The 11,419-nt window shown below is 39.6% G+C and overlaps 1 long non-coding RNA gene across 2 annotated transcripts in view; it reads left to right on the top strand.

Annotated features, from left to right (window-relative positions):
- The first annotated feature begins 2,457 nt into the window (after nt 1-2,457).
- LOC108252052 overlaps nt 2,458-11,419 on the top strand; it is a 10,103-nt gene continuing 1,141 nt past the window's right edge. For both annotated transcript variants that reach the window (XR_001809432.1, XR_001809431.1), the window contains exons 1-2: nt 2,458-2,521; nt 9,250-9,291. This is a non-coding gene — a long non-coding RNA (uncharacterized LOC108252052). The remainder of the gene's footprint in view (nt 2,522-9,249; nt 9,292-11,419) is intronic.

The following is an 11,419-nucleotide window of genomic DNA, read 5'->3' as shown; positions in this document are numbered from 1 at the left end:
AAAATATGTTTTAAGACATTAAATAAATAGACCTAGTGTAATACACTTGAGTGAGATATAGCTCGTGAATTACTCAACATTATAGGCTGGGTATATGTGAGCAAATAAAATTAGAAGGGACAGTGTTCAATTTATTGAGGTTGTTACTGGGTGATTCAGTTGGATCTAGGTTTGGGTCTATCATTTCTGTGAATACTCCTAGAACACTACTGACGGGACATAAATCAACATCATGGTAGCGTCGCGTCGTCGAACTAAGCAAATATAAGAGCGTTGCTGTGATTGTGGTGATACTGATTGTAATTGTGGTGAATGTTGTAAACCAATCATCTCCACCACTCCCCTGGTCACGGGAACAATGGCAACATCCTGTGCCATCACAATAAACAATTAGTCCGATGCATTAAGCATCATGCCAAGTTCTATTACCATTGCAGTCCAGATGCGTTCATAATCCATTGTAATGTGATTGTTGATATGATGGGCTGCACTGTGGACAATGTTCATGCCAAGTTCTATTACCATTGCAGTCCAGATGCGTTCATAATCCATTGTAATGTGATTGTTGATATGATGGGCTGCACTGTGGACAGTGTTCAATTTATTGAGGCTGTTACTGGGTGATTCAGTTGGATCTAGGTTTGGGTCTATCATTTCTGTGAATACTCCTAGAACTTTACTGACGGGACATAAATCAACATCATGGTAGTGTCGCGTCGTCAAACTAAGCAAATAAGAGCAAATTTCTGTTCGTACAAGCTTAACCCATCCTTTAGGGCTGTCTGCCCCTACACACAAGCCTCGGAGGGTTCGTACAAGCTTACCCCATCCTTTAGGGCTGTCTGCCCTTACACACAAGCCTCGGTGTGGGCTTTTGTGTATGATCTGCATATTTCTGCTTGTAATTTCATTTAAGCCCAATGGATCACTAAAAAGTTATCGATCATTGCGGCACTTGGTTAGTATCAGGATGGGTGATCATCTGGGCAATCCTGTGCTGATGGCTTTTACCAGCCCCACTCAGGCTGGGTGAGGTTCATGTAAGGAGGGTGGCAGCTTGTCACCAAATCGAGGGTAAAATCCACGTCACTAAAAACTTTACCAGATACAGGAGACATTGAGAATTCTTACGTCAGAATAGAACAGCAGAACACCTATTTGAACAGATCTGCTCTACCTAGACCCTTTCAGCACAAGAACGGAACACCTGGATATTTCAATGTTATTTATGACTGGTCAGGATTCTTCCTGTCTCCTTATTTCCTTTGAAGAAATCCACACACAGGATCGCCGCCAGGATACCCGAGACTTGAAGGACTCTAGTCATCAACAATGCTTACTTAATGTACAGATCTACCTCTGATACCTCTACAGATATCAATAGACCTACAGACATCAGAAACAAACAAAATGAATAGAGGCGTCCTCAACGGAGCCTTGATCACAGTACCGACTTTCACAGGAAATCAAGAAATTGAGCTGAGTATTCTTTCTGCGATCCTGATAGGTTCTCCGGAAGCTCCGAAGTGACCGTTTTTCTAAGTGACTTCTCCAGGTCTCTAAACCACTAGTTATACCTACGTGTATATTTAAGCATAAGGATTGAAAATCTAACTTGGGCCTCAACTCACCTGCTCCGTTATCTCACTAGTTTGGGCCTCAACTCACGTGCTCCGTAGAATCCTGTCTGATATCCTCTGTGATAATTGTGTTCATTATGTAAATGACTATCGGTCTGGTTTGTGGCATCCCCCATACGATTAGTACCCATTAGTACGAGTATTGTTTATCACTAGTTTGGGCCTCAACTCACGTGCTCCGTAGAATCCTGTCTGATATCCTCTGTGATAATTGTCTTCATTATGTAAATGACTATCGGCCTGGTTTGTGGCATCCCCCATATGATTAGTACCCATTAGTACGAGTATTGTTTATCATTTCCTTTCTAATAGGTCTGGAAATGACCTCTAGAGACACCTCAGTGGTCTCCCTCTCTTTCTCTTCCCTTCTTTAACTAGTTTCTCTACTTTTTTATGGTTAGTTAGTTTCTCTTTATCTCCTAGGATGTAGGTAGCTCTCGTCTGTAATCAGGGAATCTACCACTAAAAAAAAAAAAAAAAAAAAAACAATCCCTAAATAAACACATAAATCAAAGGGAAAAAATTGTGCGATTTCCATTGCAATAAATTCACAGCGAGAACAGATTTGGCGCAACTTATTCCAAGACAGATGTAGAGTGTTTAGATTGGGAGGGTGGATTTAAGCGATGCTGAAATTGCAGATAAAGGTAGTACGGGGAATTTCAAGCTCATTGGGAAGAGACTTTAATGTTTTAGTATGAAGAATAATGAGGAGGTTGTGGAATAATGTAAGGAGGTTGTGGTTAATGTAAGGAGGTTGTGGAATAATGTAAGGAGGTTGTGGTTAATGTAAGGAGGTTGTGAAATAATGTAAGGAGGTTGTGGAATAATGCAAGGAGGTTGTGGAATAATGTAAGGAGGTTGTGGAATAATGTAAGGAGGTTGTGGAATAATGTAAGGGAATTTAACAATCGAAATCGTCGGATCATGGGATCCTTGGTCTGTATAGGGAAATGTGATCCTCAAGTGAGTATTGGAAGAAGAGCTACAAAACCTCAGTGCAGTCAGTGTTCTATTCTTTTGGTGACGTCCAACTGGTTCACTTCATAGTCTCTTCAAACCCTACATGAAAACCAAGTTTTATTTGGGATCGGCCTTAGCCTCCTCTGTAACGCCTCCTCACTTCTCCACCCCCTTTTTTCTCAAGTTTCCTCAGCTTTATCTCAACACCTCAGTGGTCGCTACCAATATGCATTTCATCGATTGTTGTTTCTCTCTCTCCTTCGGGGACACCCTGGTTAAAACTAGCAGTATTACAGCTATACCTACAGCTTCTCACTACTAAGTATTGTAGCGACTCACAGCTAAGTAGGAAGATAAGGCCATTATGTCGTGATGCGTAGCGCGTGTGCTCATTGTAACAGCATCGCGTCGCTACCAATATGCATTTCATCGATTGTTGTTTCTCTCTCTCCTTCGGGGACACCCTGGTTAAAACTAGCAGTATTACAGCTATACAGCTTCTCACTACTAAGTTACTAAGTATTATAGCGACTCACAACTAAGTAGGAAGATAAGGCCATTATGTCGTGATGCGTAGCGCGTGTGCTCATTGTAATACCATTGTATCATTACAAGAATTTATCATGTATCATACCTATTTAAGTGATTTTGCTGCCGAATTGGTAACAATGATAGGTATGTATGTATTTATAGGATCCAGTTGTTTGTGCATTGTAACGTGTTTTAAAGGGGTGGAAATTTGGTTAATGATAATAGACATTATGGTTGATTTTGGACAGACAAACTTAATGTAGTTTGAGATAATTATTTATCTAATTGGGGTAACCCTTTTGTTAAAAGTCCATCTGGAACAACCCTGACAATCCTATTATTTGGTTAGACTGTTAGAGGATCTGCCCCATTTGTCCTTTCTTCTTTTATTTCCTCCTCCAATACGCCTTCCTTCTTTTTTCTCTCCTCCTTCTTCTTCTTCTTTTCATACCTACACTAATACCTGGTGTAGTGTGTTGTATCTAATGCCTAGATCAGCAAACAATACATGGCTGTGTGTCCGTGTGATCTATGTATTTATCTATGTCAGCGATTTCCAACCAGTGGCCCGCGATGTGGCCCACGAAGCTTTTAAGGTGGACTCCTTCGGGCTTCATTTTTGCATGTCAGCGATTTCCAACCAGTGGCCCGCGATGTGGCCCACGAAGCTTTTAAGGTGGACTCCTTCGGGCTTCATTTTTGCTTTTTTTTTTACTATGGGTTGGACTCCAAAAATGGAGCATCTACACCCCATCCCCTAAAGAAAATCCTGGACGGGCCTGGTCCCCTGATGTGGCCCGTGAAGTACCTGCCATACCTGCCAATGTAGTATGCGCTATGCGGCCCGCATACACGTGGAAGTTGGAAATCCCTTATATATGTACATGAAAACTATATACATATGCTCTATGTACATACTCGTATATAGTGCGTGTGTGTTACCATCACGTTAATCCTCTCATAGTGGATTTCCTACTCCCAGTGGCAGATTTACACATTAGGTATAACATAAACTGCTAACTGCTACTGACTAAGATGTATATCTATCTATGTATGAAGGTCCTACACAAGAGCCTATGGACCACGTGAAAGCAAAATTTATGTTAAACCTGGTAAACACGCTACGATTTTCTCAAGATCTGATGGAACGATGAAGTCGTAAAAATAATTCATAAAGGGTACCTACACCAAGGCTCCCTTTTGCCAACCTACCTATATTAGAATATAGTCTAGGAAACGAAAACCGAAATCGAGATTTGACGGGCTAAATTACCGCTAGAAAGTCAAAGGGGCGTAAGTGAAAAACAAAGAATGAGACTAACACACAGACATACTACGTTTAAGAGATACTATTGATAGCACGAACAGGCGTATGTGATTTCTAAACCATTGTGAAGATATCGATTTTTTTATGTTGAGGCGTATGTGATATTTGCGGAAATAATTGCAGCACAAATAGACTTGGTGCGCTTACGAAAAATTTGATAAAATCACTTACGCCCCCCTTTGACTTTCTAGCGGCGAAATGTTTGTATAGTTAGCTTGGAGGGAGCGCGTCTGCCTTGTAAGCGCTAGGCCACTATTCCCGCCCGGGTCGAACTTTATCTTCAACAGATAAGGTTCGTTCTCGGAACACCTGTCTTCTATCCCATGCTGTCCTCTTTCTCTCTTCGATTTCGGGATTTTCGGGACGATATGAAAAAACCTATTTACCTATTTCAGGACAAACCCCAATAGATCCCCCACTGATCCTGATCACACAGGACCGCGATGTTACGCGCCAGGAAAACCCCCATTACCTAAACACTAAACCTGTTGTCACTTCGCCTCAACACGGTCCAATGAACACAAGGGTGGAAGTTTGGATAAGCTGAAATAATATAGGTTTAATAATAATGCACCTAATATTCGGTAAAATGTATACATATAATAATAGGAGAATCTTGTAGCTAATAGATTGCCTGACTGAAATATGGAGCTGAAATTGATAGGGATCAGGAGCAGGCGTGTCCAAAATGTGTAAAACCGCATGGGCCGAAAAGGGAATCCAAGGGAGAGATCTTAAGTGCTGGAAGGCGGGCAATGAGTTCGAAGTGACTAGCAGGATATTTCATAAAAGCCACCACTTTAAGAACCTCTTTCAGACACGTATATGTCGTAAGAAAAAAAAAAATCAAATTCAAAGGGACCGGTTTGTCTTTATTTTTGGCTGATCTATAAGGGACAGGAAAAATAACAAAACCAGTTAAGCGCTCTAGAATCAAGATAACTTTAATTTTAGGGGTTTTTGCAATCATTCCATACCTCGGCTGGGATTGAACCCACGCCCTCCTGTTTACCAGGCGAGCGCCTTGACCACTACACCACCGAGGCAGGTAGGTACCTAGAGTTATACTTGTCTATGCCAATCCATGAAGAGCATGGATGATGGAAATTAGTACCCTACACGCCTTACACTTGAATTTAGACCACGCTACGCCACTGGTCTCAAGGCATTTGATTGGTCAATTTTGACTTGAGACTGATCTAAGAACGATCATTCTTGTTCATAAATACGAGTGTAAGAGCTACTATTTATAAGGCAAACAACTTGACTATTACGCTCCAATCAAAGCAGGTAAGAAGGGGGAGTAAAAGGAAGAGGAGGGGAAGAAGAAGGAGCCGAAAAAGTGTTACAAATCAGAAGAAGACGAAGAAGAAGAAGAAGAAGAAGAAGGAGCCGAAAAAGTGTTACAAATCATAAGAAGACGAAGAAAAAAAAAAGAAGAAGAGAGAAGAAGAAGAGAAGGAGAAGAAGAAGGTGAAGGTAGAAGAGGACGAAAAAGTGTTACAAATCAATACAAGAATATGGAAGTGCATCTCAACATCCCTCTTAATCCAGGTCAGGTCAGGATTCAGCCGCCAGCTCTTACAAAATCACCTCCTTTACAAAATCGTTCAAATGAAAACATTAAAACTTGTAACACCATACAAAATGCTCCCCGTGAAATCTGCTCTTAACAAAAGGGTAGAAAACCCCAGCTTGTTTAGAGAACTCCTGGGTTTTAAAACAAATATTTATTTCCTCAATTTTCTGTTTGATAACAATGCAGAACGTGTCATTTGATAACAACGATACATTTAAGTGATTTTTTCATTACCACACATGTAATAGGTCATTATTACTACCTATTGTTATGGTTATTGTTATTATTATCGGGGTTGTTGTTATTATGATCAGGGTTATTATGATTGAAGCAACCCTCACATCTGCTAGGTATTCCTGTCAACCAATTAATGGCTCGTGCTATTTCTAACATCAAACTGGAGAGAAGATGGTGCTTTCTCATTTTCATGTTGAAAAGACCCCTTAGCCCCTTACTGTCCTCTCCTCACATATACGAGTACCAACACAAAGAGCCCACTCCGAGGCTTAGGTGTAGGGGCAAAACAGTACTAAAGAATGGGTTAAGCTTCTACGAATCTACTGTCGTCACAAAGCTGAGTGAACCCCCATTTGGTTAATGATAATAGACATTATGGTTGATTTTGGACAGACAAACTTAATGTAGTTTGAGATAATTATTTATCTAATTGGGGTACCTAACCCTTTTGTTAAAAGTCCATCTGGGACAACCCTGACAATCCTATTATTTGGTTAGACTGTGAGAGGATCTGCCCTATTTGTCCTTTCTTCTTTTATTTCCTCCTCCAATACGCCTTCCTTCTTTTTTTCTCTCCTTCTTCATGTCTATCATTAAATTTATACTATGTAATAATTTATGTTACTTCAATAGATCTCCGCTGCCCCCAACCATACATACATACATACATATAACCATTATCGTTCTATCCTATAGGACAGGTCGATGAACAAAGCCCCTAAATGGACCGAAATTTATGGGCACTGAAAATCTAGATCCGGCCCTGACTATGAATAGAAAAACACCTTGGAAACTTTCTTCCAAAGCACTTCCCAAGTTAAACACCTCGCGGTAGAAGGGATTATTTACCCAAAGTATACGTAACACTATGCAATACAATACGAAGAATAGTAAAAGTACCTAGGAAAAGAGAACTTTAAGTAGTCAAACATAGCTATATTTATTACGAGTGTTTTTTTTTTTTTTTAAGATGAGTGTTCCACCGCCGTTTTTATTTCGTAGCAATGGAACAACTGCTACATTAGACGCTTGTGGCCTGTGTCGTAGCATGCCCATCCCGTAGTATGCCTCTCATCAGATGGGCGAGAAGAGACACAACACTTCCCATTTAGGTGCTGGGTCAACACGAGAAGACCAGAAAATAACCCGTTGAAATATTTGCAATCGAAGTAGAAGTAGCTATGAGTAGAGTAATACCCTAATACCTAATTAAGTGATTTTGCTGCCGAATTGGTAACAATGATAGGTATGTATGTATTTATAGGATCCAGTTGTTTGTGCATTGTAACGTGTTTTATAGGGGTGGACATTTGGTTAATGATGGATATAGCTGTTATGGTTGATTTTGGACATTTGCAAACTAATGTAGCCTGCGATAATTACCTATCTAATTGGGGGTGACACTTTTGTTAAAAGTACATCTGGGCCAACCCTGAAATTTTGTATAGGAGGTTAGGTATTGTGGTTATTATTTTGTTAGAGGGTCTGAACTATTTGATGTCATTTCTTCTTTTACTTCCTCCTCTTCTCCTTCCTTCTTTCTTCTTCTTCTTCTTGATTTCTTCTCTTTTCTCCTTTCTCTTCTTCGTCTAAGGAAAAATCTGAGACACAATACGACTAGAACTCAACAAAAAACGCCAATTTAAATATTTTCAAGCATTCAAGCTTTTAAAAGCTCGTAAATCAAGCTTAAAACTTGATGATAAAAAGCAGTGAAGTAATAGCGAACTCGTTATTTTCGTGGTTAAGAAATGTTAGAATTAAAAGTAATGCACTTTCGTCGTTGGTTGATCTTCTTCTTTATCGACTTCTTCCTCCTCTTCCTCTTTTTCTTCATCTCCTTCCTCATCTCCTTCTTCTTCTTCTCCTTCCTCATCTCCTTCTTCTTCTTCTTCTTCTTCTTCTTCTTCTTCTTCTTCTTCGTCGTCGCCTTTGTCGTCTTCTTCTCCTCCGCCTTCTTCTTCTATTTCTAATATTGTTTTTCTTCGGTCTCTTTTTCTTCTTCTCTCCTGATTTACATAATCATCTAGAAATGTTAATTCGTTCTGACAAAATGGCAGGTAATGGTAGGAGATGCATTTTGTTATTCCAATGAACATTTTCCCACATGAGATTAACGTGTTATCTTTCTCCCAGACCTGCCTGGGACGCATTCCTCAGGCAACTTCCCCTGGAATTTCGCAAGATGACGTAATAGGTAGGTATTTCAGAAGAAAAGCCTTTGAAAACCTTGCTTAACCAGAGAAATTGTTGACGTCAAAATTTTGCGAAATGTGAAGTACAAAATTGTGAAGTTTGGGGAATTTCATAACACCTACGTGATAGAGAAAGAGAAAGAGGGAGATTTGGGAAAATGGAGAGAGAGAGAGAGAGAGAGAGAGAGAGAGATCTGTCCTTTCAGCTTCAGCTTACACAACCTACCCCAATTTTGGTTTTCTTCCCTTTCTCTCTCTCCCCCTCCTTCCACTCTCTCTCTCTCTCTCTCTCTCTCTCTCTCTCTGTCTCCCCCTCAACAACCTCTGTATCTCCCACTTCCATAAAATTTCTCTCTACCAGTACCTATGCTCTCTCTTTCTTTCTCTCCCTCACATTCCCTCACACCTACGACTCTCTCTCTCCCCCCCTCTCTTTCCCTCTCTCTCTCTCTCTCACTCCTATTTTTGTACCTCTATTCCCCTCTCTCTTTTTTCCCTACGTCGGATAACCTTAATGAAATGTGAGTCATTTCCCCACCCTTCATTTCTCACCTTTAACCTTAGGTAACTATCTAGAATAATATATAGGTACCTATATGTAGGTATATGTACCTACCTATAATAAATTATTGGTCATTTGAGAGCATCAGTATATATACAATACATAGGAGGGTACCTATGTAGATATAAACATGTCTAATAGACATTGTCTATGTGTAAACCAGCGATTCCCAAACTGGGATCCCCCCCCCCTGGGTTGTGGAATAATGTAAGGAGGTTGTGGAATAATGTAAGGAGGTTGTGGAATAATGCAAGGAGGTTGTGGAATAATGGAAAAGTTTGCAAAGTTAAAGTTGAGTCACATAAAATATATAGTAAAGGTGTTTCGGCCCCTTCACAATAAAATTTGAAAAAAAGGGGGCCGCGTAGAAAAAGAAAAAAAAAGTTTGGGAACCGCTGATGTAAAACTGTACATGTATGCATGTACACTGTGTATGTATATTGTATACGGTGGTTTAGTTAGGGAATACGTATGGGAAAAATGGGATATCAGGGAATAAGAGCTTGGAAGGCTTAGGGATAGGGACGTTAGGGTTTAGGGACGACCTATACCTATAATACCTATAGCGTAATATGTACAAGGCAAGGTAGGGTTTAGGGACACTATACATATAACATGTAGGTATGACGTAATATGTACAAAGGGGTCTTTACGATACGTACGTACGTACGTAGGTCAGGCTCGGTATTCAGGAGGGCCAAAGAGTTCAAACAGTGATGTACCGAGAGCTGGGCCTCCTCGGTCCGCCCCCTCAATACAGCCCTGATATGGGTATACCACACAGGGAATTGAGTCTAGGGGAGTCGATTTTTTATTAACCTTTAGATGCAGTAAAATTATTATTAGCCTGTGGTTGGGTGGAAGAGCTCCCTTTTGGGGAATTCTGTCACACTAAAAAAAGTAAAAAAAAAAAAAATCTTTCACATTTTTGACGTCTTTAGAGACATTTCAAATGGTATTCGACCTTGCATTCAAAATTATTATGACTTCTCTGGGGGGATGGGGAATGAAAATTTAATATCCCATGTTAGCGAGATAGATGATGGCTTCACCCTGTATAAAATTATACCTTGGTGTAGGTATGACCTATATGTTACGAGCTTTCAACCTTTGACATACAGGGTTCACCAAAAATCCTGGTTATTAAAAGTCGAAAAACACTGCAAGAGGAAGCTCTGTATATCCGAAAGTCATGGTAACAAGTCAATAATAATAAAATTACCTATTTTGAAAACCAAATATTTTGGAGAAAGATGTGGCCATTCGCCAGTCTAGTTTGATTGATAACTATTAGGTAAGCGCCTGCCGTGAAAGCGCTAGTTTGCAGGTTCGATCACCACCCGGAATTTATCCTAAACAGGTTTGTACCCTAATACCCACTCTCTTCGATTTCAGAAATATTAAAGAACTGTTGTTATAGTCCCCTCTCTCAAAACTCTTAAAAGAAAGTTCAGTCTCGATTGCGAGTCGTCCCTGTATACAAGAGACTCTGCCGAGAAAATAACTTTGGAGCTTGGAAATTTATGTTCTTCATTTGTTTCCGTTCTAAGCGCAAGTTGAGAAGAAAAAATCATTTTTAATATTCCACATTTTTCAGCGCTGAATGTCGAGTGTATCGTTGACATTTTGCTTTCTCTAAGCTCAAAATTCTACATAAATACCTGAATTTTTACTAGGCGGCGAAAAATGTGATCAAATTTCACGTAGAAATCGAGGTGTAAAAAGACCTTTTCAGTTTTGTCCATTGCAAAAGAGATGAGACCTTTATTGGTACCTAACGAACGGACAAACCTAACTTAAACAAATTAAGTGATACCCTATTAAGTGGTATAATACGAGATTGAGGAAAAATTATTGTAGGTAATAATCTAAATTCCATAGCATGATGCTGGAAATTCGTGTTCGATTCCCGATAAAATCGAAGTTTTTTCGGCTTTGTGCTTAAATTTCGGGGTGCTCTCGGCCTGTCAGGACAATATTAGGTAGGTAAGTACCAACCTATCTGTATCAAATCTAGGAATTTGAGCGAGTCCAGTTAGTAATGTCCAGAACTTTTTAGACATAAAACTTATTATACCAACATTAGGAAAACATAAAGAAACATTAAGTTAAGAAACACATAAGCTTGGTGACTTGGGAATACCGTATGGAATTTAAAATGTGAAACAACTAAATTCGTTTGTCATAACAACACATTTCTGGTGCTAGTTATTTATGAACGATCCTATACTAATTTGTGATCCATGTTTTGTACCAAACGCTCCATGTAGAACTAAATTTATATCTGGTAAAATATACATATGTTCTGTACAACACTTGAATATCTGTTTCATTTCAATTGAATTGGTGTATTTTGTGTCAAAATAATTGACGTGTTTTTTTTTT

This window comes from Diaphorina citri, unplaced genomic scaffold, assembly GCF_000475195.1.
Source record: "Diaphorina citri unplaced genomic scaffold, Diaci psyllid genome assembly version 1.1 scaffold246, whole genome shotgun sequence".
Taxonomy (NCBI): domain Eukaryota; kingdom Metazoa; phylum Arthropoda; class Insecta; order Hemiptera; family Psyllidae; genus Diaphorina; species Diaphorina citri.
This window is presented reverse-complemented; position numbering and strand designations above follow the sequence as displayed.